Source organism: Sorex fumeus, unplaced genomic scaffold, assembly GCF_029834395.1.
Source record: "Sorex fumeus unplaced genomic scaffold, SorFum_2.1 ptg000086l, whole genome shotgun sequence".
Taxonomy (NCBI): domain Eukaryota; kingdom Metazoa; phylum Chordata; class Mammalia; order Eulipotyphla; family Soricidae; genus Sorex; species Sorex fumeus.
Genome location: NW_026606143.1, coordinates 4,144,724 through 4,170,417, shown reverse-complemented (window position 1 = coordinate 4,170,417; position 25,694 = coordinate 4,144,724).

The window sequence follows — 25,694 nt, the reverse complement described above, 5'->3', positions numbered from 1 at the left end:
GCCATGCTGGGACCACTTTCCACACACTTGGATGGGCCTCATGCATAAAATAACTGGCAAAGGAACCCAAGTGTGTGGGACTCGGGGCTGAGATCTCCAAGCCTGCAAGGATAGGGACTGGGCCTGCCAGGAGCTAGAAAGTTGCACCCACCAACTGCTGTTTAATCCCACCAACGGCCAGGATCAAGAGATTTTCACACACAGCTCCCGGGAGAGAAGAAGGCAGAGTCTTTTACCCTGTGCCTCAGTGTCTCCACCATTGCCCAACAGCTGAAGACCTCCGGGCCCCAGCCAAGGCCATACTGGGACCAATCTCCACACACTTGAATGTGCCTGACGCATAAATGAAATGTCACAGGAACCCAGGTGTGGGACCCGGGGCTGAGATCTCCAAGCCTGCACGGTTTGGAACTGGACCTTCCAGTAGCTAGACAGTTGCAACCACCAATTGCCGTGTAAACGAGCAATGGGCAGGATCAAGAAATTATCACACTCAGCTCCCGGGAGAAAAGAGGGCAGAGTCTTCTACCCTGTGCCTGACTGTCTACACCATTGCCCAACAGCTGAAGACCTCCGGGCCCCAGCAAAGTCAATGCTGGGACCATTGTCCACACACCTGGATGAGCCTCACGCATAAAAGAACTGGCAGAGGAACTCAGGTGTGTGGGACTAGGGGCTGAGATCTCCAAGCCTGCAAGGTTTTGGACTGAACCTTCCAGTAACTAGACAGTAGCACCCAACAACTGCCGTGTAAACCCCAAAACGGCCAGGATCCAGAGATTATCACACTCAGCTCCAGGGAGAGAATAAGGCAATGTCTTCTATCCTGTGCCTGACGTCTCCACCATTGCTCAACAGCTGAAGTCCTTCGGGCCCCAGCCAAGGCCATGCTCTGACCACTATCCACAAACTTGGATGAGCCTGACACATAAAAGAACTGGTAGAGGAACCCAGGTGTGTGGGGCCCAGGGCTGAGATCTCCAAGCCTGCACGGTTTGGACTGGACATGCAAGAAGCTAGACAGTTGCACCCACCAACTGCCGTGAAACCTAACAACGGCCAGGATCCAGAGATTATCAAACTCAGCTCCCGGGAGAGAACACGGCAGAGGCTTGTACCCTATGCCTGACTGTCTCCACGATTGCCCAACAGCTGAAGACGTCTGGGCTCCAGCCAAGGCCATACTGGGACCACTCTCCACACACTTGGATGATCCTCACGCATAAATGAACTGGAAGAGGAACCCAGGTGTGTGGGAACCAGGGCTGAAATCTCCAAGCCTGCAAGGTTTGGAACTGGACCTGGCAGTATCTAGATATTTGCACCCACCAATTTCCGTGTAACCCCAACAACGGAAAGGATCCAGAGATTATCACACTAAGCTCCCGGGAGAGAACAAGGCAGAGTTTTCTACCCTGTGCCTGACTCTGTCCACCAGGGCCCAACAGCAGAATACCTGTGGGCCCCAGCCAAGGCCATGCTGGGACCACACTCCACAAACTTGGATGTTAATCACGCATAAAAAACTGGGAGAGGAACCCAGGTTTGTGGGACCTGGGGCTGATATCTCCAAACCTGCGAGATTTAGAACTGGAGCTGGCAGTAGCTAGATAGTTGCACCCACCAACAGCCATGTAACCGAACTATGGCCAGGAACCAGAGATTATCACACTCAGCTCCCGGGATAGAACAAAGAAGAGTCTTGTACCCTGTGACTGACTGTCTCCACCATTGCTGAACAGCTGAAGACCTCCGGGCCCCAGCCAAGGCCATGCTGGGACCACTCTCCACACAGTCGGATGAGCCTCACGCATAAAACAACTGGCAGAGGAACCGAAGTTTGTGGGATTCGGGGCTGAGATCTCCAAGCCTGCACGGTTTGGGACTGGACCTGCCAGTAGCAAGAGAGCTGCACCTACCAAGTGCCGTGAAACCCCATCAAAGGCCAGTATCCAGAGATTGTCACACTCAGCTCCTGGGAGAGAACAAGGCAGAGTCTTCTACCCTGTGCCTGACTGTGTCCATCAGGGCCCAACAGCTGAAGACCTGCGATCCCCAGCCAAGGCCATGCTGGGCCCACTGTCCACACACTTGTATGAGCCTCACGCATAAAAGAACTGGCAGAGGAACTCAGGTGTGTTGGACCTGGGGCTGAGATATCCAAGCATGCACGGTTTGGAACTGGACCTGCAAATAGCTAGAGAGTTACACCCACCAAGAGCCGTGTAACCCCCAAAACGGCCAGGATCCAGAGACTAGCACACTCAGCTCCAGGGAGAGAACAAGGCAGAGTCTTCTATCCTGTGCCTGACTGTCTCCACCATTGCTCAAAAGCTGAAGTCCTCCGGGCCCCAACCAAGGCCATGCTTTGACCACTATCCACACACTTGGATGAACCTGACGCATAAAAGAACTGGTAGAGGAACCAAGGTGTGTGGGACCCGGGGCTTAGATCTCCAAGCCTGCACGGTTTGGGACTGGACCTGCAAGGAGCTAGACAGTTGCACCCACCAACTGCCGTGAACCCCAACAATGGCCATGATCCAGAGATTATCACACTCAGCTCCCGGGAGAGAGCAAGGCAGAGTCTTGTACCCTGTGCCTGACTGTCTCCACCATTCTCCAACAGCTGAAGACCTCCGGGTCCCAGCCAAGCCCGTGCTGGAACCACTCTCCACGCAGTTTGAAGAGCCTCACGCATAAAATATCTGGCAGAGGAAGCCAGGAGTGTGGAACACGGGGCTGAGATCTCCAAGCCTGCAAGGTATCGAAATGGACCTGCCAGTAGCTACACAGTTGCACCCACCAACTGCCATGTAACCCCAACAACGGCCAGGGTTACACCAACTGGCAGAGGAACCCAGGTGTGTGGGACCCAGGGCTGAGATCTCCAAGTCTGCACGGTTTGGGACTGGACCTGCCAGTAGCTAGAGAGATGCACACACAAACAGCCGTGTAGCCCCAACAACGGCCAGGAACCAGAGATTATCACACTCAGCTCCCGGGAGAGAACAAGGCAGAGTTTTCTACACTGTGCCTGACTGTCTACACATTGGCCCAACAGCGGAAGACCTGCGGGCCATACCAAGACCATGCTGGGACCACTCTCCACAGACTTGGATGAGGCTCACGGATAAAAGAACTGGCAGAGGAAACCAGGTGTGTGGGATCCGGGGCTGAGGTCTCCAAGCCTGCACGGTTTGGGACTGGACCTGCCAGTAGCTAGAGAGTTAAAACAACAACTGCCGTGTAACCCCAACAACGGCCATAATCCAGAGATTATCACACCCAGCTGCCGGGAGAGAAGATGGCAGAGTCTTGTACCCTGTGCCTGACTGTCTCCACCATTGCCCAACAGCTGAAGACCTCCGGCCCCAGCCAAGACCATGCTGGGACCACTCTCCGCACACTTGGATGAGCCTCAGGCATAATAAAACTGGCAGAGGAACCCAAGTGTGTGGGACCCGGGGATGAGATCTTCAAGCCTGCACGGTTTGGGACTGGACCTGCCAGTAGCTAGACAGTTGGACCCACCAACTGCCGTATAACCCCAACAATGGCCAGGATCCATCAATTATCACACTCAGCTCCTGGAAGAGAACAACGCAGAGTCTTGTACCCTGTGCCTGACTGTCTCCACCTTTGCCCAACAGTTAAAAACCTCTGGGCCACAGTGAAGGCCATGTTGGGACCACAATTCAACACATGGATGAGCCTCAAGCATAAAAGTGCTGGCAGAGGAACCCAGATGTGTGGGACACGGGGCAGAGATCTCCAAGCCTGCAAGGTTTGGGACTGGACCTGCCAGTAGCTAAACAGTTGCACCCACCAACTGCCTTGTAACCCCAACAACGGCCAGGATCCAGAGTTTATCACACTCAGCTCCAAGGGCAGAACAAGGCCGAGTCTTTTACACTGTACCTGACTGTGTCAACCAGGGCCCAACAGCTGAAGACCTGCGGGCCCCAACCAAGGCCATGCTGGGACCACAATTCAACAATTGGATGAGCCTCACGCATAAAAGTACTGGCAGAGGAAAACAGATGTGTGGGAAACGGGCCTGAGATCTCCAAGCTTGAATGGTTTGGTACTGGACCTCCCAAGGAGCTAGAAAGTTGCACCCACCAACTGCTATGTAACCCCAACAACGGCCAGGATCCAGAGTTTATCACACTCAGCTTCAATGGTGAGAAAAAGGCCAAGTCTTCAACCCTGTACCTGACTGTTTCAACCAGGGCCCAAAAGCCGAAGACCTGCGGGCCCCAGCCAAGGACATGCTGGGACCACTCTCCACACACATGTTTGAGCTTCACGCATAAAAGAACTGGAAGAGGAACCCAGGTGTGTGGGACCAGTTGCTGAGATCTGAAGACTGCAAGGTTTGGGACTGGACCTGCCAGTAGCTAGACAGTTGCACCCACCAACTTCCGTGAAACCCCAACAATGGCCAGGATCCAGAGTTTATCACACTAAGCTCCCGGGAGAGAACAAGACAGAGTCTTGTACCCTCTGCCTGACTGTCTCCACCTTTGCCCAACAGTTAAAGACCTCTGGGCCCCAGTGAAGTCCATGCTGGGACCACAATTCAACACATGGATGAGCCTCACGCATAAAAGTGCTGGCAGAGGAACCCAGATGTGTGGGACACGGGGCTGAGATCTCCAAGCCTGCACGGTTTGGGACTGGACCTGCCAGTAGCTAGACAGTTGCACCCACGAACTGCCTTGTAACCCCAACAACGGCCAGTATACAGGGGTTATCACACTCAGCTCCAAGGTCAGAACAAGGCCGAGTCTTTTACCCTGTACCTGACTGTGTCAACCAGGGCCCAACAGCTGAAGACCTGGGGCCGAGCCAAGACCATGCTGGGACCACACTCCGCACACTTGGATGAGGCTCACGCATAATAGAACTGGCAGAGGAACCCAGGTGTGTGGGACACGGGGCTGAAATTTCCAAGCCTGCACGGTTTGGGACTGGACCTGCCAGTATCTAGACAGTTGCACACTCCTACTGCCGTGTAACCCCAACAACGGCCAGGATCCAGAGATTATCACACTCAGGTCCCGTGAGAGAACAAGGCCGAGTCTTGTACCCTGTGCCTGACTGTCTGCACCACTGCTCAACATCTGAATACCTGTGGGCCCCAGCCAAGTCCATGCTGGGACCACTCTCCACACACTTGGATGAGCCTCAGGCATTAAAGAACTGGCAGAGGAACCCAGGTGTGTGGGACCAGGGGCTGAGATCTCCAAGCCGGCAGGGTTGGAACTGAACCTGCCAGTAGCTAGACAGTTGCACACACAAACTGCTGTGTAATCCCAAAAATTGCCAAGATCCAGAGATTATCACACTAGACTCCCTGGAGAGAACAATGCAGAGTCTTTTACCTGTGCCTGACTGTCTCCACAATTGCCCAACAGCTGAAGACCTCCGGGCCCCAGCCAAGGCCATGCTGGAACCACTCTCCACACACTTGCATGAGCCTCAGGCATAAAAGAACTGGCAGAGGCACCCAGGTGTGTGGGACCCGGGGCTGAGGTCTCCAAGCCTGCACGGTTTTGGACTGGACCTGCCAAAAGATAGACAGTTACACCCACCAACTGCCGTGTAACCCCCACAACTGCCAGGATCCAGAGATTATCACACTCAGCTCCCGGGAGAGAAAATGGCAGTGTCTTCTATCCTGACCCTGACTGTGTACACCAGGGCCCAACAGCTGAAGACCTGCACACGCCAGCCAAGGCAATGCTGGGACCAATATCCACACACTTGGATGAGCATCAGGCATAAAGAACTGGCAGAGCACCCCAGGTGTGTGGGACCCGGGGCTGAGATCTCCAAGCCTGCACGGTTTGGGACTGGACCTGTCAGTAGCTACACAGTTGCACCCAGCAACTGCCGTGTCGCCCCAACAACGGCTAGGATCGAGAGTTTATCACACTCAGCTCCCGGGAGAGAACAAGGCAGAGTTTTCTACACTGTGCTTGACTGTGTCAATCAGGGCTCAACAGCTGAAGTCCTACAGGCCCTAGAAAGACCATTCTGAGACCGCTCTCCACACACTTGGATGAGCCTCACGCAGAAAAGAACTGGCAGAGGAATCCAGGTGTGTGGGACCCGGGGCTGAGATCTCGAGCCTGCACGGTTTGGGACTGGACCTGCCAGTAGATAGACAGTTGCACCCACCTACTGCCATGTAACCCCAACAACGGCCAGGATCCAGAGATTATCACACCCAGCTGCCGGGAGAGAACATGGCCGAGTCTTGTACCCTGTGCCTGACAGTCTCCACCACTTACCAACGGCTGAATACCTGCGGGGCCCAGCCAAGTCCATGCTGGGACCACTCTCCACACACTTGGATGAGCCTCAGTCATTAAAGAACTGGCAGAGGAACCCAGGTGTGTGGGACCAGGGGCTGAGATCTCCAAGCCAGCAGGGTTTGGCACTGGACCTGCCAGTAGCTAGACAGTTGCACACACAAACTGCCGTGTAATCTCAAAAATTGCCAAGATCCAGAGACTATCACACGAGGCTCCGGGGAGAGAACAAGGCAGAGTCTTATACCTGTGCCTGACTGTCTCCACAATTGCCCAACAGCTGAAGACCTCCGGGCCCCAGCCAAGGCCATGGTGGAACCACTCTCCACACACTTGGATGAGCCTCAGGCATAAAAGAACTGGCAGAGGAACCCAGGTGTGTGGGACCCGGGGCTGAGATCTCCAAGCCTGCAAGGTTTCGGACTGGACCTGCCAGTAGCTAGACATTTGCACCCACCAACTGCCGTGTAGCCCCAACAACGGCCCGGATCCAGAGTTTATCACACTCAGCTCCCGGGAGAGAACAAGGCAGAGTTTTCTACCCTGTGCCTGATTCTCTACACAATTGCCCCACAACTGAAGACCTGCCGGCCCGAGCCAAGACTATGCTGGGACCACTCTCCGCACACTTGGATGAGGCTAACGCATAAAAGTACTGGCAGAGGAACCCAGATGTGTGGAAAACGGGGCTGAGATCTCCAAGCCTGCACGGTTTGGGTCTGGACCTCCCAGTAACTAGACAGTTGCACCCATCATCTGCCTTGTAACCCCAACAACGGCCAGGATCCAGAGTTTATCACACTCAGCTCCAAGGGAGAGATCAAGGCCGAGTCTTCTACCCTGTACCTGACTGTGTCAACCAGGGCCCAACAGCTGAAGACCTGCGGGCCCCATCCAAGGCCATGCTGGGACCATAATTCAACACTTGGATGAGCCTCACGCATAAAAGTACTGGCAGAGGAACCCAGATGTGTGGGAAACGGGCCTGAGATCTCTAAGCATGAACGGTTGGGACTGGACCTCCCAGTAGCTAGAAAGTTGCACCCACCAACTGCCTTGTAACCCCAACAACAGCCAGGATCCAGAGTGTATCACACTCAGCTCCAATGGAGAGAACAAGGCCAAGTCTTCTACCTGTACCTGACTGTGTCAACCAGGTCCCAACAGCTGAAGACCTGTGGGCCCCAGCCAAGGCCATGCTGGGACCACTCTCCACACACATGTTTGAGCTTCACACATAAAAGAACTGGAAGAGGAACCCAGGTGTGTGCGACCAGTTGCAGAGATCTGAAGACTGCAAGGTTTGGGACTGGAACTGCCAGTAGCTAGACAGTTGCACACACCAACTTCCGTGTAACCCCAACAATGGCCAGGATCCAGAGATTATCACACTAAGCTCCCGGGAGAGAACAAGGCAGAGTCTTGTACCCTGTACCTGACTGTCTGCACAATTGCCCAACAGCTGAAGACCTGCAGGCCCGAGCCAAGACCATGCTGGGACCACTCTCCGCACACTTGGATGAGGCTCACGCATAAAAGAACTGGCAGAGGAACCCAGGTGTGTGGAAATCTGGGCTGAGATCTCCAAGCCTGCACGGTTTGGGACTGCACCGGCCAGTAGCTAGACAGTTGCACCCACCAACTGCCTTGTAACCCAAACAACGTCCAGGATCCAGAGATTATCACACTCAGCTCCCGGGAGAGAACAAGGCAGAGTCTTCTACCCTCTGCCTGACTGTGTCCACCAGGGCCCAACAGGTGAAGACCTGCGGGCCCCAGCCAAGGCCATGCTGGGACCACTCCCCACACACTTGGAGGAGTCTCATGCATAAAAGAACTGAGAGAGGAACCCAGGTGTGTTGGACCCGGGGCTGATATCTCCAATCCTGCAAGATTTGGAACTGGACCTGCCAGTTGCTAGACAGTAGCACCCACCAACTGCCGTGTAAAACCAACAACGGCCAGGATCCAGAGATTATCACACTCAGATCCCGGGAGAGAACAAGGCAGAATCTTCTACCCTGTGCCTGACTGTCTCCACCATTGCCCAACAGCTGAACACCTCCGGGCACCAGCCAAGGCATTGCTGCAACCACTCTCCACACACTTGGATGAGCCTCAGGCATTAAAGAACTGTCAGAGGAACCCAGGTGTGTGGGACCCGGGGCTGAGATCTCCAAGCCGGCAGGGTTTGGAAATGGACGTGCCAGTAGCTAGACAGTTGCACACACAAACTGCCGTGTAATTCCAACAATTGCCAAGATCCAGAGATTATCACACTAGGCTCGCGGGAGAGAGCAAGGCAGAGTTTTGTACCCTGTGCCTGACTGTCTCCACAATTGCCCAACAGCTGAAGACCTCCGGGCCCCAGCCAAGGCCATGCTGCAACCACTCTCCACACACTTGGATGAGCCTCAGGCATAAAAGAACTGGCAGAGGCTCTCTCCACTGCTGTTCAATATAGTACTGGATGTACTTGCAATAGCGATTAGGCAGGAAAAAGATATTAAGGGCATTCAGGTAGGAAAGGAAGAAATCAATCTCTCACAATTCGCAGATGACATGATACTCTACTTAGAGAACCCAATAACTTCCACCAAAAAACTCTTAGAAAAAATAGACTCTTATAGTAAAGTTGCAGGTTATAAAATCAATACCCAAAAGTCCATGGCTTTCCTATACGCAAACAGTGAGAGAGAAGAAAGCAACATGAAAAAAACAATCCCGTTCACAATTGTGCCCCAGAAAATCAAGTACCTAGGAATCAGCTTAACTAAGGAAGTAAAGGACCTGTACAAAGAAAACTACAAAACGCTACTTCAGGAAATAAAAGAGGACATGAGGAAATGGAAAGATATCCCCTGCTCATGGGTCGGGAGACTTAACATTGTCAAAATGGCAATACTACCGAAAGCATTGTATAAATTCAATGCAATCCCTATAAGGATACCCATGACATTCTTCAAAGAAATGGAGCAAACTCTCCTGAAATTTATATGGAACAATAAGCCCCCACGAATAGCTAAAGCAATTCTTGGGAAAAAGAAAATGGGAGGAATCAACCTCCCGAACTTCAAACTGTACTACAAAGCAGTAATAATTAAAACAGCATGGTACTGGAAAAAAAGGCAGAACTGCAGACCAATGGAACAGGGTTGAATACACTGACATCTCCCCTCAATCATATGCTCATCTAATCTTTGATAAAGGTGCAAGTAATGTGAAGTGGAGTAAGGAAAGCCTCTTTAATAAATTGTGTTGGCATTACTGGACGGCTACATGCAAAAAAATAGGCTCAGAACTCTGCGTAACACCATGTACAAAAGTAAGATCAAAATGGATTAAAGGCCTCAACATCAGACCAGAAACCATAAGGTACATTGAAGATAAAGTTGGCAAAACCCTCCATGACATTGAAGCTAATGGTATCTTCAAAGATGCCATGCCACTGGCCGAGCAAGTGAAAACAGAGATAGATAAATGGGACTATCTTAAACTAAGAAGCTTCTGCACCTCCAAAGAAACAGTGACCAAAATACAAAGACAGTCTACAGAATGGGAAAGGATATTCACCGAATACACATCTGACAAGGGGTTGATATCCAGGATATACAAAATACTGGTTAAACTCCACAAGAAGAAAACATCCAACCACATCCAAAAATGGGGTGAGGAAATGAACAGAAACTTTCTCAAAGAAGAAATCCGAATGGCAAAAAAGCACATGAGAAAATGCTCTACATCATTAATCATCAGGGAGATGCAGATCAAAACCACAATGAGATACCATCTCACACCTCAGAGACTGGCCCACATTCAAAAGAACAAAAGCAACCGATGCTGGCGTGGATGTGGCGAGAAAGGGACACTCCTTCACTGTTGGTGGGAATGTCCACTGGTTCAGCCCTTCTGGAAAACAGTATGGACGATTCTCAAAAATTTAGAAATTGAGCTCCCATTTGACCCAGCAATACCACTCCTGGGAATATATCCCAGAGAGGCAAAAATGTATAGTCGAAGTGACATCTGCACTTGTTTGTTCATTGCAGCACTCTTTACAATAGCCAGAAACTGGAAGAAACCTGAATGCCCAAGAACAGATGACTGATTAAAGAAACTTTGGTACATCTACACAATGGAGTACTATGTAGCTCTTAGAAAAGATGAAGTCATGAAATTTACATACAAGTGGTACAATATGGATAGTATCATGCTAAGCGAAATGAGTCAGAAAGAGAGGGATAGACATAGAAAGATTGCATTCATCTGGGGGATATAAAGTAACAAAGTATGAGATTAATACCCAATAATAGCTGAGATCAGCACCAGGAGGATTACTCCATAACTTAGAGGCCAGCGGGTATCCTAGAGGAAAGGGCAGTTCAGATAGAGAAGGGAGCACTAAATAAAGGATGTTTGGAGGATCCTCCCAGGAGGGGAGATGCACGTCGAAAGTAGACTATGGACTGAACATGTTTGCCACTCAATGCCTCTTTTGCAGACCACAACACCCAAAAGGAGAGAGAGAACACAGGAGATTGCCCTGCCACAGAGGCAGGGGGGATGGGGGGATGGGGGTGGGAGGGATATTATCCATGGTGGTGGAAAATGGGCACTGGGGAGGGATGGGTATCTGATCATTGTATAATTGAAACCAAAGCACAAAAAATTGTAAATCTACAACTGTAAAAAAAAATAAAATAAAATAAAGGGAAAAAAAAGAAGATCAGATGACATTTCAGTAGATGGTTCTTCATTTTTCGTGATAAAAAACAATGTTATGGAGGGGTAAATGTCTTACAGGGAAGAAGAAATGTTAAGATGTGGTTTTGTTACAGGGGAGAACATGTCTGAGATGAAAGACTTAGTTCAAGAGAAGGTGGACAATACTGGTTCGTTCACATGTTCCTTTCCTTTCTTTGATCTACATCACTATATTCTTACCCACACTTCTTGCAGTAGATGAAGATCTAATATAAGACAAAAAGTGAACCCTGGGTAAGAACAAAGGCCACAGAAGTATATGTAAAATGAGAAAAAGAGCTAAAGGAAGACTATAAAAAACAACCCAGACACTAAAAAGAGGAAGGGACTGTATGGATGAGTGTATGTATAAAAGTCAAGAAACTGCATAAATAAAACTAAAATTATTGGGTTTATTTTCATCCACGTAAAAAAAACTGCCTTCCATTCTAGGGGAAAGGGCAGCTCAGATAGAGAAGGGAGCACCAAATAAAGGGTGTTTGGAGGATCCTCCCAGGAGGGGAGATGCATGTTGAAAGTAGACTATGGACTGAACATGTTTGCCACTCGAAGCCTCTTTTGCAGACCACAACACTCAAAAGGAGAGAGAGAACACAAGGGATTGCCCTGTCAGAGAGGCAGGGTGAGATGGGAGGGATGGGGTGGGAGGGATATTATCCATGGTGGTGGAAAATGGGCACTGATGGAAGGATGGGTATTTGATCATTGTATAATCGAAACCCAAGCACAAAAAATTGTAAATCTACAACTGTACCTCATGGTGTTTCACTAAAAATAAAAAATAAAAATTAAAAAAAAAAAAGAACTGGCAGAGGAACCCAGGTGTGTGGGACCCGGGGCTGAGATCTCCAAGCCGGCTGGGTTTGGAACTGTACCTGCTAGTAGCTAGAGAGTTGCACCCACCAACTGCCATATAAACCCAACAACGGCCAGGATCCAGATATTATCACACTCAGCTCCCGAGAGAGAACAATGCAGAGTCTTGTACCCTGAGCCTGACTGTCTCTACCATTGCCCATCAGCTGAAAACCTACGGGCCCCAGAAAGGCCATGCTGGGGCCATTCTCCACACACTTGGATGAGCCTCACGCATAATAGAACTGGCAGAGTAACCCAGGTGTGTGGGAACCGGGGCTGAGATCTACAAGACTGCACTGTTTGGGACTGGACCTGCCAGTAGCTAGAGAGTTGCACCCACCAACTGCCGAGTAACCCCAACAGCGGCCAGGATCCAGAGATTATCACACTCAGCTCCCGGGAGAGAAAAAGGCAGATTCTTCTATACTGACCCTGACTGTGTCCACCAGAGCCCAACAGCTGAAGACCTGCTGGCGACAGCCAGGGCAATGCTGGGACCAATATCCACACACTTGGATGAGCATCAGGGATAAAAGAACTGGCAGAGCAAACCAGGTGGGTGGGACCCGGGGATGAGATCGCCAAGCCTGCACGGTTTGGGACTGGACCTGCCAGGAGCTATACAGTTGCATCCACCAACTGCCGTGTAGCCCCAAAAACAGCCAGGATTGAGAGTTTATCACACTCAGCTCCCAGGAGAGAACAAGGCAGAGTTTTCTACCCTGTGCCTGACTGTGTCAATCAGGGCCCAACAGCTGAAGACCTACCGGCCCCAGAAAGGCCATGCTGGCACCGCTCTCCACACACTTGGATGAGCCTCACGCATAAAAGAACTGGCAGAGGAACCCAGGTGTGTGGGACCCGGGGCTGAGACCTCCAGGCCTGCACGGTTAGGGACTAGACCTGCCAGTAGCTAGACAGTTGCACCCACCAACTGCCGTGTAGCCCTAACAATGGCCAGGATCCAGAGTTTATCACACTCAGCTCCCGAGACAGAATAAGGCAGAGTTTTCTACCCTGTGAGTGACTGTCTACAAAATTGCCCAACAGCTGAATACCTGCGGGCCTGAGACAAGACCATGCTGGGATCATTCTCCGCACACTTGGATGAGGCTCACGCATAAAAGAACTGGCAGAGGAACTCAGGTGTGTGGGACCCGAGGCTGAGATCTCCAAGCCTGCACGGTTTGGGACTGGATCTGCCAGTAGCTAGACAGTTGCACCCACCAACTTCCGTGTAACCCCAACAACGGCCAGGATCCAGAGATTCTCACAATCAGCTCCTGGGAGAGAACAAGGCAGTCTTGTACCCTGTGCCTGACTGTCTCCAACACTGCCCAACAGCTGACGACCTGCGGGCCCCAGCCAAGGCCATGCTGGTACCACTCTCCACACACTTGGATGAGCCTCACGCATAAAAGAACTGGCAGAGGAACCCAGGTGTGTGGGACCCGGGGCTGAGATCTCCAAGCCTGCACTGTTTGGTACTGGACCTGCCAGTAGCTAGACATTTGCACCCACCAACTGCCGTGTAGCCCCAACAACGGCCAGGATCCAGAGATTATCACACACAGCTCCCGGGAGAGAACAAGGCAGAGTTTTCTACCCTGTGCCTGACTGTGTCCACCAGGGCCCAAAAGGTGAAGACCTGCGGGCCCAGCCAGGGCCATGCTGGGACCACTCTCCACACACTTGGATGAGCCTCACGCATAAAAGAACTGGCAGAGGAACCCAGCTGTGTGGGACCTGGGGCTGAGATCTCCAAGTCTGCACGGTTTGGGACTGGACCTGCCAGTAGCTAGACAGTTGCACCCACCAACTGCCTTGTAACCCCAACAACGGCCAGTGTCCAGATTTTATCACACTCAGCTCCAAGGGAGAGAACAATGCCGAGTCTTCTACCCTGTACCTCACTGTGTCAACCAGGGCCCAACAGCTGAAGACCTGCGGGCCCCAGCCAAGGCCATGCTGGGACCAGAATTCAACACTTGGATGAGCCTCACACATAATAGTACTGGCAGAGGAACCCAGATGTGTGGGAAACGGGGCTGAGATCTCCAAGCCTAAACGGTATGGGACTGGACCTCCCAGTAGCTAGACAGTTGCACCCACCAACTGCCTTGTAACCCCAACAACGGCCAGGATGCAGAGTTTATCACACTCAGCTCCAAGGGAGAGAACAACGCCGAGTCTTCTACCCTGTACCTGACTGTGTCAACCAGGGCCCAACAGCTGAAGACCTGCGGGCCCCAGCCAAAGCCATGCTGGGACCACTCTCCACACACATGGTTGAGCTTCACGCATAAAAGAACTGGCAGAGGAACCCAGGTGTGTGGGACCAGTTGCTGAGATCTGAAGTCTGCAAGGTTTGGGACTGGACCTGCCAGTAGCTAGACAGTTGCACCCACCAACTGCCGTGTAACCACAACAACGGCCAGGATCCAGAGATTATCGCACTCAGCTCCCGGGAGAGAACTAGGCAGAGTCTTCTACCCTCTGCCTTTCTGTATCCACCAGGGCCCAACAGGTGAAGACCTGCGGGCCCCAGCCAAGGCCATGCTGGGACCACTCTCCACACACTTGGAGGAAACTCATGTATAAAAGAACTGACAGAGAAACCCAGGTGTGTTGGACCCGGGGCTGATATCTCCAATCCTGTAAGATTTGGAATTAGAGCTGCCAGTAGCTAGACAGTTGCACCAATTATTTGCCGTGTAAAACCAACAACGGCCAGGATACAGACATTATCACACTCATATCCCTGAAGAGAACAAGGCAGAATCTTCTACCCTGTGCCTGACTGTCTCCATCATTGCCCAACTGCTGAAGACCTACGGGCCCCAGCCAAGGCCATGCTGGAACCACACTCCACACACTTGGATGAGCCTCAGGCATTAAAGAACTTGCAGAATAACCCAGGTGTGTGGGACCCGGGGCTGAGATCTCCAAGCCGGCAGGGTTTGGAACTGGACCTGCCAGTAGCTAGACAGTTGCACACACAAACTGCCGTGTAATCCCAACAATTGAAAAGATCCAGAGATTATCACACTAGGCTCGCGGGAGAGAACAAGGCAGAGTCTTATACCTGTGCCTGACTGTCTCCACAATTGCCCAACAGCTGAAGACCTCCGGGCCCCAGCGAAGGCCATGCTGGAACCACTCTCCACACACTTGGATGAGCCTCAGGCATAAAGAACTGGCAGAGGAACCCAGCTGTGTGGGACCCGGTGCTGAGATATTCAAGCCCGCATGGTTTGGGACTGGACCTGCAAGTAGCTAGACAGTTGCAACCACCAACTGCCGTGTATCCTGAACAACGGCCAGGATCCCGAGATTTTCACACTCAGCTCCTGGAGAAAACAAGGCAGAGTTTTCTACCCAGTGCCTGACTGTCTACAAAATTGACCAACAGCTGAAGACCTGCGGGCCCGTGCCAAGACCATGCTTTGACCACTCTCCGCACACTTGGATGAGGCTCACGCATAAAAGAACTGGCAGAGGAACCCAGCTGTGTGGGACCCGGGGCTGAGATCTCCAAGCATGCACGGTTTGGGACTGGACCTCCTAGTAGCTAGACAGTTGCACAAACCAAATGCCGTGTAACCCCAACTACAGCCAGGATGCAGAGATTATCACACTCAGCTCCCGGGAGAGCACAAGGCAGAGACTAGTACCGTATGCCTGACTGTCTCCACCTTTTCCCAACAGTTAAAGACCTCTGGGTCCCAGTCAACGTCATGCTGGGACCACTCTCCAATACTTGGATGAGCTTCACACAAAAAAGTACTGGCAGAGGAATCCAGGTGTGTGGGACCCGGGGCTGAGATATCCAAGCCTGCACTGTTTGGTACTGGACCTGCTTGTAGAAAGACAGTTGCACCCACGAACTGCCTTGTAACCCCAACACCGGACAGGATCCAGATATTATCACACTCAGCTCCAAGGGAGAGAAAAAGGCAGAGTCTTCTACCCTGTACCTGAATGTGTCAACCAGGGCCCAACAGCTGAAGACCTGCGGGCCGCAGCCAAGGCCATGCTGGGACCACTCCCCACACACTTATATATTCCTCAGGCATAAAAGAACTGGCAGAGGAACCCAGCTGTGTGTGACCCGGGGATGAGATCTCCAAGCCGGCAGGGTTTGGAACTGGACCTGCCAGTAGCTAGACAGTTGCACCAACCAAATGCCTTGTAACCACAACAACGGCTAGAATCCAGAGCTTATCACACTCAGCTCCAAGGGAGAGAACAAGGCAGAGACTAGTACCGTATGCCTGACTGTCTCCACCTTTTCCCAACAGTTAAAGACCTCTGGGTCCCAGTCAACGTCATGCTGGGACCACTCTCCAATACTTGGATGAGCTTCACACAAAAAAGTACTGGCAGAGGAATCCAGGTGTGTGGGACCCGGGGCTGAGATATCCAAGCCTGCACTGTTTGGTACTGGACCTGCTTGTAGATAGACAGTTGCACCCACGAACTGCCTTGTAACCCCAACACCGGACAGGATCCAGATATTATCACACTCAGCTCCAAGGGAGAGAAAAAGGCAGAGTCTTCTACCCTGTACCTGAATGTGTCAACCAGGGCCCAACAGCTGAAGACCTGCGGGCCGCAGCCAAGGCCATGCTGGGACCACTCCCCACACACTTATATATTCCTCAGGCATAAAAGAACTGGCAGAGGAACCCAGCTGTGTGTGACCCGGGGATGAGATCTCCAAGCCGGCAGGGTTTGGAACTGGACCTGCCAGTAGCTAGACAGTTGCACCAACCAAATGCCTTGTAACCACAACAACGGCTAGAATCCAGAGCTTATCACACTCAGCTCCAAGGGAGAGAACAAGGCAGAGTCTTGTATCCTGTGCCTGACTGTCTACACAATTGCCCAACAGCTGAAGACCTGCGGGCCCGAGCCAAGACCATGCTGGGACCACTCTTCGCACACTTTGATGAGGCTCACGCATAAAAGAACTGGCAGAGGAACCCAGGTGTGTGGGACACGGGGCTGAGATCTCCAAGCCTGCATGGTTTGGGACTGGACCTATGAGTAGCTAGACAGTTGCACACACCAAATGCCGTGTAACCTGAACAACGTCCAGGATCCAGAGCTTATGACACTCAGCTACAAGGGAGAGAACAAGGCAGAGTCTTCTACCCTGTACCTGACTGTGTCAACCAGGATCCAACAGCTGAAGACCTGCGGGCCCCAGCCAAGGCCATGCTGGGACCAGTTTCTGCACACTTGGATGAGGCTCACACATAAAAGAACTGGCAGAGGAACCCAGGTGTGTGGGACCAGGGGCTGAGATCTCCAAGCCTGCACGGTTTGCGACTGGACCTCCCAGTATTTAGAGAGTTACACACACCAAGTGCCGTGTAACCCCAACAATTGCCAGTATCCAGAGATTATCATACTCAGCTCCCGGCAGAGAACAATGCAGAGTCTTGTAACCCTGTGCCTGACTGTCTCCACCATTGACGAACAGCTGAAGACCTCCGGGCCCCAGCCAAGGCCATGCTGGGACCACACTCCACACACTTGGATGAGTCTCTCTCATAATAAAACTGGAAGAGGAACCCAGGTGTGGGGGACCCCAGGCTGAGATCTCAAAGGTTGCACGGTTTGGGACTGGACCTGCCAGTATTTAGAGAGATACACACACCAACTGCCGTGTAACCCCAACAATTGCCAGTATCCAGAGTTTATCACACTCAGCTCCCGGCAGAGAACAATGCAGAATCTTGTACCCTGTGCCTGACTGTCTCCACCATTGACCAACAGCTGAAGACCTACGGGCCTCAGAGAGGCCATGCTGGGACCACTCTCCACACATTTGGATGAGACTCACGCATAAAAGAACTGGCAGAGGAACCCAGGTGTGTGGGACCCGGGGCTGAGATCTCCAAGATGCATGGTTTGGGACTGGACCTGAAAGTAGCTATACAGTTGCACCCACCAACTGCTGTGTAGCCCCAACAACGTCCAGGATCCAGAGTTTATCACACTCAGCTCCCGGGAGAGAACAAGGCAGAGTTTTCTACCCAGTGCCTGACTGTCTACAAAATTGCCCAACAGCTGAAAACCTGCGGGCCCGAGCCAAGACCATGCTGGGACCACCCTCCGCACACTTGGATGAGGCTCACACATAAAAGAACTGGCAGAGGAACCCAGGTGTGTGGGACACGGGGCTGAGATCACCAATCCTGCACGGTTTGGGATTGGGCCTGCCAGTATCTAGACAGTTGCAACCAGCAACTGCCGTGTAACCCCAACAACGGCCAGGATCCAGAGATTATCACATTCAGCTACCGGAAAAGAACAAGGCAGAGTCTTGTTCCCTGTGCCTGACTGTCCCCACCACTACCCAACTGCGGAAGACCTGCAGGCCCCAGCCAAGGCCATGCTGGGACCACTCTCCACACACTTGGATGAACCTCACGCATAAAAGAACTGGCAGAGTAACCCAGGTGTGTGGGACCCGGGTCTGAGATCTCCAAGCCTGCAAGCTTTGGGACTGGACCTCCCAGTAGCTAGACAGTTGCACCCAGCTACTGCCGTGTAACCCCAACAACGGCCAGGATCCAGAGATTATCACACTCAGCTACCGGGAGAGAACAAGGCAGAGTCTTGTACCCTGTGCCTGACTATCTCCACCACTGCCCAACAGATGAAGACTAGCGGACACAGCCAAGGGTATCCTGGGCCACTCTTCACACACTTGGATGAGCCTCACGCATAAAAGAACTGGCAGAGGAACCCAGTTGTGTGGGACTAGTTGCTGATATCTGAAGGCTGCAAGGTTTGGGACTGGACCTGCCAGTAGCTAGACAGTTGCACCCACTAACTGCCTTGTAACCCCAACAACGGCCAGGGTCCAGAGTTTATCACACTCAGCTCCAAGGGAGAGAACAACGCCGAGTCTTCTACCCTGTACCTCACTGTGTCAACCAGGGCCCAACAGCTGAAGACCTGCGGGCCCCAGCCAAGGCCATGCTGGGAACACTCTCCACAACCATGGTTGAGCTTCACGCATAAAAGAACTGGCAGAGGAACCCAGTTGTGTGGGACCAGTTGCTGAGATCTGAATGCTGTAAGGTTTGGGACTGGACCTGCCAGTAGCTAGACAGTTGCACCCACCAACTGCCGTGAAACCCCAACAACGGCCAGGATCCAGAGATTATCACACTCAGCTCCAGGGAGAGAACAAGGCAGAGTCTTGTACCTTGTGCCTGTCTCCACCACTGCCCAACAGCTGAAAACCTGCGGGCCCCAGCCAAGTCCATGCTGGGACCACTCTCCACACACTTCGATGAGCCTCACGCATAAATGAAATGGGAGAGGAATTCAGCTGTGTGGGACCCGGGACTGAGATTCTCAAGCCTGCCCGATTTGGGAATGGACATGCCAATAGCTAGACAGTTGCACCCACGAATTTCCTTGTAACCCCAGCAACGACCAGGAGCCTGAGATTATCACACTCAGCGCCAAGGGAGAGACGAATGCAGAGTCTTTTACCCTGTGCCTGATTGTCTCCACATTTCCCCAACCGTTAAACACCTCCGGGTCCCAGTCAAGGCCATGCTGGGACCACACTTCAACACTTGGATGAGCCTCATGCATAAAAGAACTGGCAGAGGAACCCAGGTGTGTGGGACCGGGGCTGAGATATCCAAGCCTGCACGGTTTTGGACTAGTCCTCCAGTAGCTAGACAGTTGCATCCATCAACGGCCGTGTAACCCCAACAACTGCCAGGATCCAAACATTATCACACTCAGCTCCCGGGAGAGAAAAATGCAGAGTCTTCTATCCTAACCCTGCCTGTGTCCATCAGGGCCCAACAGTTGAAGACCTGCGGGCGCGAGCCAAGGCAATGCTGGGAACACTATCCACACACTTGGATGAGCCTCAGAGATTATCATACTCAGCTCATGGGAGAGAATAAGGCAGAGTTTTCTACCCTGTGCCTGACTGTGGCAATCAAGGCCCAACAGCTGAAGACCTGCAGGCCACAGCCAAGGCCATGCTGGGACCACTTTCCACAAACTTTGATGAGCCTCACGCATAAAAGAACTGGCAGAGGAACCCAGCTCTGTGGGACCCGGGGCTGAGATCTCCAAGCTTGCACGGTTTGGGAAGGGACCTGCCAGTATCTAGACAGTTGCACCCACCAACTGCCGTGTAACCCCAACAACGGCCAGGATCCAGAGATTATCACACTCAGTTCCCGGGAGAGAACAATGCAGAGTCTAGTACTTTGTGCGTGACTGTATCCACCACTGCCCAACAGCTGAAGACCTCCGAGCCCAAGGGAAGGCCATGCTGGCACCACTCTCCACACACTGGGATGAGCCTCAGGCATAAAACAACTGGCAGAGGAACCCAGCTCTGTGGGACCCGGGGCTGAGATCTCCAAGCCTGCACGGTTTGGGACTGGACCTACCAGCAGCTAGACAGTTGCACACACCAACTTCCGTGTAACCCCAACAACGGCCAGGATCCAGAGATTATCACACTCAGCTCCCGGGAGAGAACAATGCAGAGTCTTGTACCCTGTGCCTGACTGTCTCCACCTTTGCCCAACATCTGAAGTCCTACGGGCCTCAGAAAGGCCATGCTGGGACAGCACTCCACACACTTTGATGAGCCTCACGCATAAAATAACTTGCAGAGGAACCCAGGTGTTTTGGACCCGGTGCTGAGATCTCCAAGTCTGTCCGGTTTGGGACTGGACCTGCCAGTAGCTAGATAGTTGCACCCAACAACTGCCGTGTACCCCAAACAACGGCCAGGATCCAGACATTATCACACTCAGCTCCCGGCAGAGAACAAGGCAGAGTCTTGTACCCTGTACCTGACTGTGTCAACCAGGACCCAACAGCTGAAGATCTGCGGACCCCAGCCAAGGCCATGCTGAGTCTAGTCTCCACACACTTGTTTGAGTTTCACGCATAAGAAAACTTGCAGAGGAACCCAGGTGTGTGGGACCAGGGGCTAAGGTCTCCAAGCCTGCAAGGTTTGGGACTGGACCTGCCAGTAATTAGACAGTTGCACCCACCAACTGCCGTGTAAACCCAACAACGGCCAGGATTATCACACTCAGCTCCCGGCAGAGAAAAATGCAGAGTCTTGTACCCTGTGCCTGACTGTCTCCACCATTGCCCAACAGCTGTAGACCTACGTGCCTCAGCCAAGGCCATGCTGGGACCACTCTCCAAACAGTTAGATGAGCTTCACACAAAAAAGAACTGGCAGAGGAACCCAGGTGTGTGGGACATGGGTCTGAGATCTCCAAGTCGTCAGGGTTTGGAACTGGACCTGCCAGTAGCTAGACCGTTGCACACACAAACAGCCGTGTAACCACAACAACGGCCAGGATCCAGAATTTATCACATTCAGCTCCCAGCAGAGAACAATGCCGAGTCTTGTACCCTGTACCAGACTATCTCCACCATTGACCAACAGCTGAAGACCTCCGGGCCCCAGCCAAGGCCATGCTGGGACCACTATCCAAACACTTGGATGAGCCACTCTCATAATAGAACTGGAAGAGGAACCCAGGTGTGTGGGACCCGGGGAGGAGATATCCAAGCCTGCACGGTTTGGGACTGGACCTGCCAGTAGCTAGACTGTTGCACACACCAACTGCCGTGTAACCCCAACAACGGCCATAATCCAGAGATTATCACAATCACCTCCCGGGAGAGAACATTGCAGAGTTTTGTACCCTGTACCTGACTGTCCCCACCATTGCCAAACAGCTGAAGACCTCCGGGCCCCAGCCAAGGCCATGCTAGGACCACTCTCCATACACTTGTATGAGCCTCACGCATAAAAGAAATGGAAGTGGAACCCAGGTGTGTGGGACCCGGACCTGAGATCTCCACGCCTGCTCGGTTTGGTACTGGACTTGTCAGTAGCTAGACAGTTGCACCCAGCAACTGCCGTGTAACCCCAACAACGGCCAGGATCCAGAGATTATCACACTCAGCTCCAGGGAGAGAAAAATGCAGAGTCTTCTATCCTGACCCTGACTGTGTTCAAATGGGCCCAACAGCTGAAGATCTGCTGGCCCCAGCCAGAACATGCTGGGTCCACTCTTCACACACTTGGATGAGCCTCACGCATAAAAGAACTGGCAGAGGAACCCAAGAGTGTGGAACCCGGGGCTGAGATTTCCAAGGCTGCATGGTTTGGGACTGGACCTGCCAGTAGCTTTACAGTTGCAACCACCAACTTCCGTGTAGCCACAACAATGGCCAGTATCCAGAGATTATCACACTCAGCTTCCGGGAGAAAACAAGGCAGAGTCTTCTACCCTGTGCCTGACTGTCTCCACCACTGCCCAAGAGCTGAAGACCTGCGGGCCCCAGCCAATGTCATGCTGGGACGACTCTCCACACACTTGGATGAGCCTCACGCATAAAAGAACTGGCAGAGGAACACAGGTGTGTGGGACCCGGAGCTGAGATCTCCAAGCCTGCACTGTTTGGTACTGGACCTGCCAGTAGATAGACAGTTGCACCCACCAATTGCCTTGTAAGACCAACAACGGCCTGGATACAGGGGTTATCACACTCATCTCCAAGGGAGAGAACAAGGCAGAGTCTTCTATCCTGTACCTGAAGGTGTCAACCAGGGCCCCACAGCTGAAGACCTGCGGGCCCCAGCCAAGGTCATGCTGGGACCACTCTCCACACACTTGTATGAGCCTCACGCTTAAAAGAACGGGCAGAGGAACCCAGGTGTGTGGGACCCAGGGCTGAGATCTCCAAGCCTGCAATGCTTGGTACTGGAACTGCCAGTAGATAAACAGTTGCACCCACCATTTGCCTTGCAACACCAACAACGGCCAGGATACAGGGATTATCACACTGAGCTTCAAGGGAGGGAGCAAAGCAGATACTTCTATCCTGTACCTGACTGTGTCAACCAGGGCCCAACAGCTGAAGACCTCCGGGCCCCAGCCAAGGCCATGCTGGGACCACTTTCCACACATTTGGTTGAGCTTCACGCATAAAAGAACTGGCAGAGGCACCCAGGTGTGTGGGACCAGGGGCTGAGATCTCCGAGCCTGTACGGTTTGGGACTGGACCTTCCAGTAGCTATACAGTTGCACCCACCAACTGCCGTGTAACCCCAACAACGCCAGGATCCAGAGATTATCACACTCAGCTCCCGGGAGAGAACAAGGCAGTGTCTTGTACCCTGTGCCTGACTGTCTCCACCATTGTCCAACAGCTGAAGTCCTCCGGGCCCCAGCTAAGGCCATGCTGTGACCACTCTCCACACACATGGATGAGCCACACGCATAAAAGAACTGGCTGAGGAACCCAGCTTGTGGGACCCGGGGCTGAGATCTCCAAGCCTGCCCGGTTTGGGACTGGACCTGCCAGTAGCTAGACAGTTGCACACACCAACAGCCTTGTAACTCCGACAATGTCCAGGATCCATAGATTATCACATTCAGCTCCCGGGAGAGAACAATGCAGAGTCTTATACCTTGTGCCATACTGACTCCACCATTGCCCAAAAGCTGAAGACCTCTGGGCCCCAGCCAAGGCCATGCTAGGACCACTCTCCACACACTTGGATGAGCTTCACGCATAATACAACTTGCAGAGTAACCTAGGTTTGTGGGACACGGGGCTGAGATCTCCAAGCTTGCACGGTTTGGGACTGGATATACCAGTAGCTAGAGAGTTGCACCCACCAACTGCCGTGTAACCCCAACAATGGCAAGTATCCAGAGATTATCACACTAAGCTCCCGGGAGAGAACAATGCAGAGTTTGGTACCCTGTGTCTGAGTGTCTCCACAATTGCCCAACAGCTGAAGACCTACGGGCCCCAGAAAGGCCATGCTGCAACCGCTCTCCACACACTTGGATGACCCTCACGCATAAAAGGACTGGCAGAGGGACCCAGCTGTGTGGGACCCGGGGCTGAGATCTCCAAGCCTGCACGTTTTGGGACTTGACTTGCCAGTAGCTATACAGTTGCAACCACCAACTTCCGTGTAGCCCCAACAACGGCCAGTATCCAGAGATTATCACACTCAGCTCCCGGGAGAGAACAAGGCAGAGTCTTCTACCCTGTGCCTGACTGTCTCCACCACTGCCCAAGAGCTGAAAACCTGCGGGCCCCAGCCAAGGTCATGCTGGGACCACTCTCCACACACTTGGATGAGCCTCACGCATAAAAGAACTGGCAGAGGAACCCAGGTGTGTGGGACCCAGGGCTGAGATCTCCAAGCCTGCACTGTTTGGTACTGGATCTGCCAGTAGCTAGACAGTTGCACCCAGCAACTGCCGTGTAACCCCAACAACGGCCAGGATCCAGAGATTATCACACTCAGCTCCTGGGAGAGAAAAATGCAGAGACTTCTATCCTGACCCTGACTGTGTCCACCTGGGCCCAACAGCTGAAGATCTGCGGGCCCCAGCCAAGGCCATGCTGGGTCCTCTCTCTACACAATTGCATGAGCCTCAGGCATAAATGAACTGGCAGAAGAACCTAGGTGTGTGGGACCCGGGGCTGAGATCTCCAAGCCTGCACGTTTTGGGACTGGACCTGCCAGTAGCTAGACAGTTGCACCCAACAACTGCCGTGTAACCCCAACAACTGCAAGGATCCAGACATTATCACACTCAGCTCCTAGGAGAGAAAAAGGCAAAGTCTTGTATCCTGACCCTGACTGTGTCCACCAGGGCCCAACAACTGAAGTCCTCAGTGTGCCAGCCAGTGCAATGCTGGGGCCACAATCCACACCCTTGGATGAGCCTCAGGCATAAAAGAACTGGCAGAGGAACCAAGGTGTGTGGGACCCGGGGCTGAGATTTCCAAGCCTGCACGGTTTGGGACTGGACCTGCCAGTAGCTATAGTGTTGCACACAGCAACTGCCGTGTAGCCCCAACAAAGGCCAGGATCCAGAGTTTATAACACTCAGGTCCCGGAGAGAACAAGGTAGAGTTTTCTACACTGTGCCTGACTGTGTCAACCAGGGCTCAACAGCTGAAGATCTGCGAGCCCCAGCCAAGGACAAGCTGGGGCTACTCTCCACACACTTGTATGAGCCTCAAGCAAAAAATAACTGGCAGAGGAACCCAGGTGTGTGGGATCTGGGGCTCAGATCTCAAAGCCTGCACTGTTTGGGACTGGAACTGCCAGTAGCTAGAGAGTTGCACCCACCAACTATCGTGTAACCCCATCAACGGCCAGTATCCTGAGATTTTCACACTCAGCTCCCCGGAGAGAAAAACGCAGAGTCTTGTACCTTGTGCCTGACTGTCTCCACAATTGCCCAACAGCTGAAGACCTACGGGCCCTCGAAAGGCCATGCTGGGACCGCTCTCGACACACTTGGATGACTTTCACGCATAAAATAACTGGCAGAGGAACCCAGTTGTGTGGGACCCGGGGCTGAGATCTCCAAGCCTGCATGGTTAGGGACTGGACCTGCCAGTAGCTAGACAGTTGCAAACAACAACTGCCGTTTAACCCCAACAATGACCATAATCCAGGATTATCACACTCAGCTCCCGGGAGAAAACAATGCAGAGTCTTGTACCCTGTGCCTGACTGTGTCCAGCAATGACAAACAGCTGATGACCTCCGGGCCCCAGCCAATGCCATGCTAGGACCACTCTCCACACACTTGGATGAGCCTTACGCATAATAGAACTTGAAGAGGAACCCAGGTGTGTGGGAACCGGGGCTGAGATCACCAAGCCTGCTCGGTTTGGTAC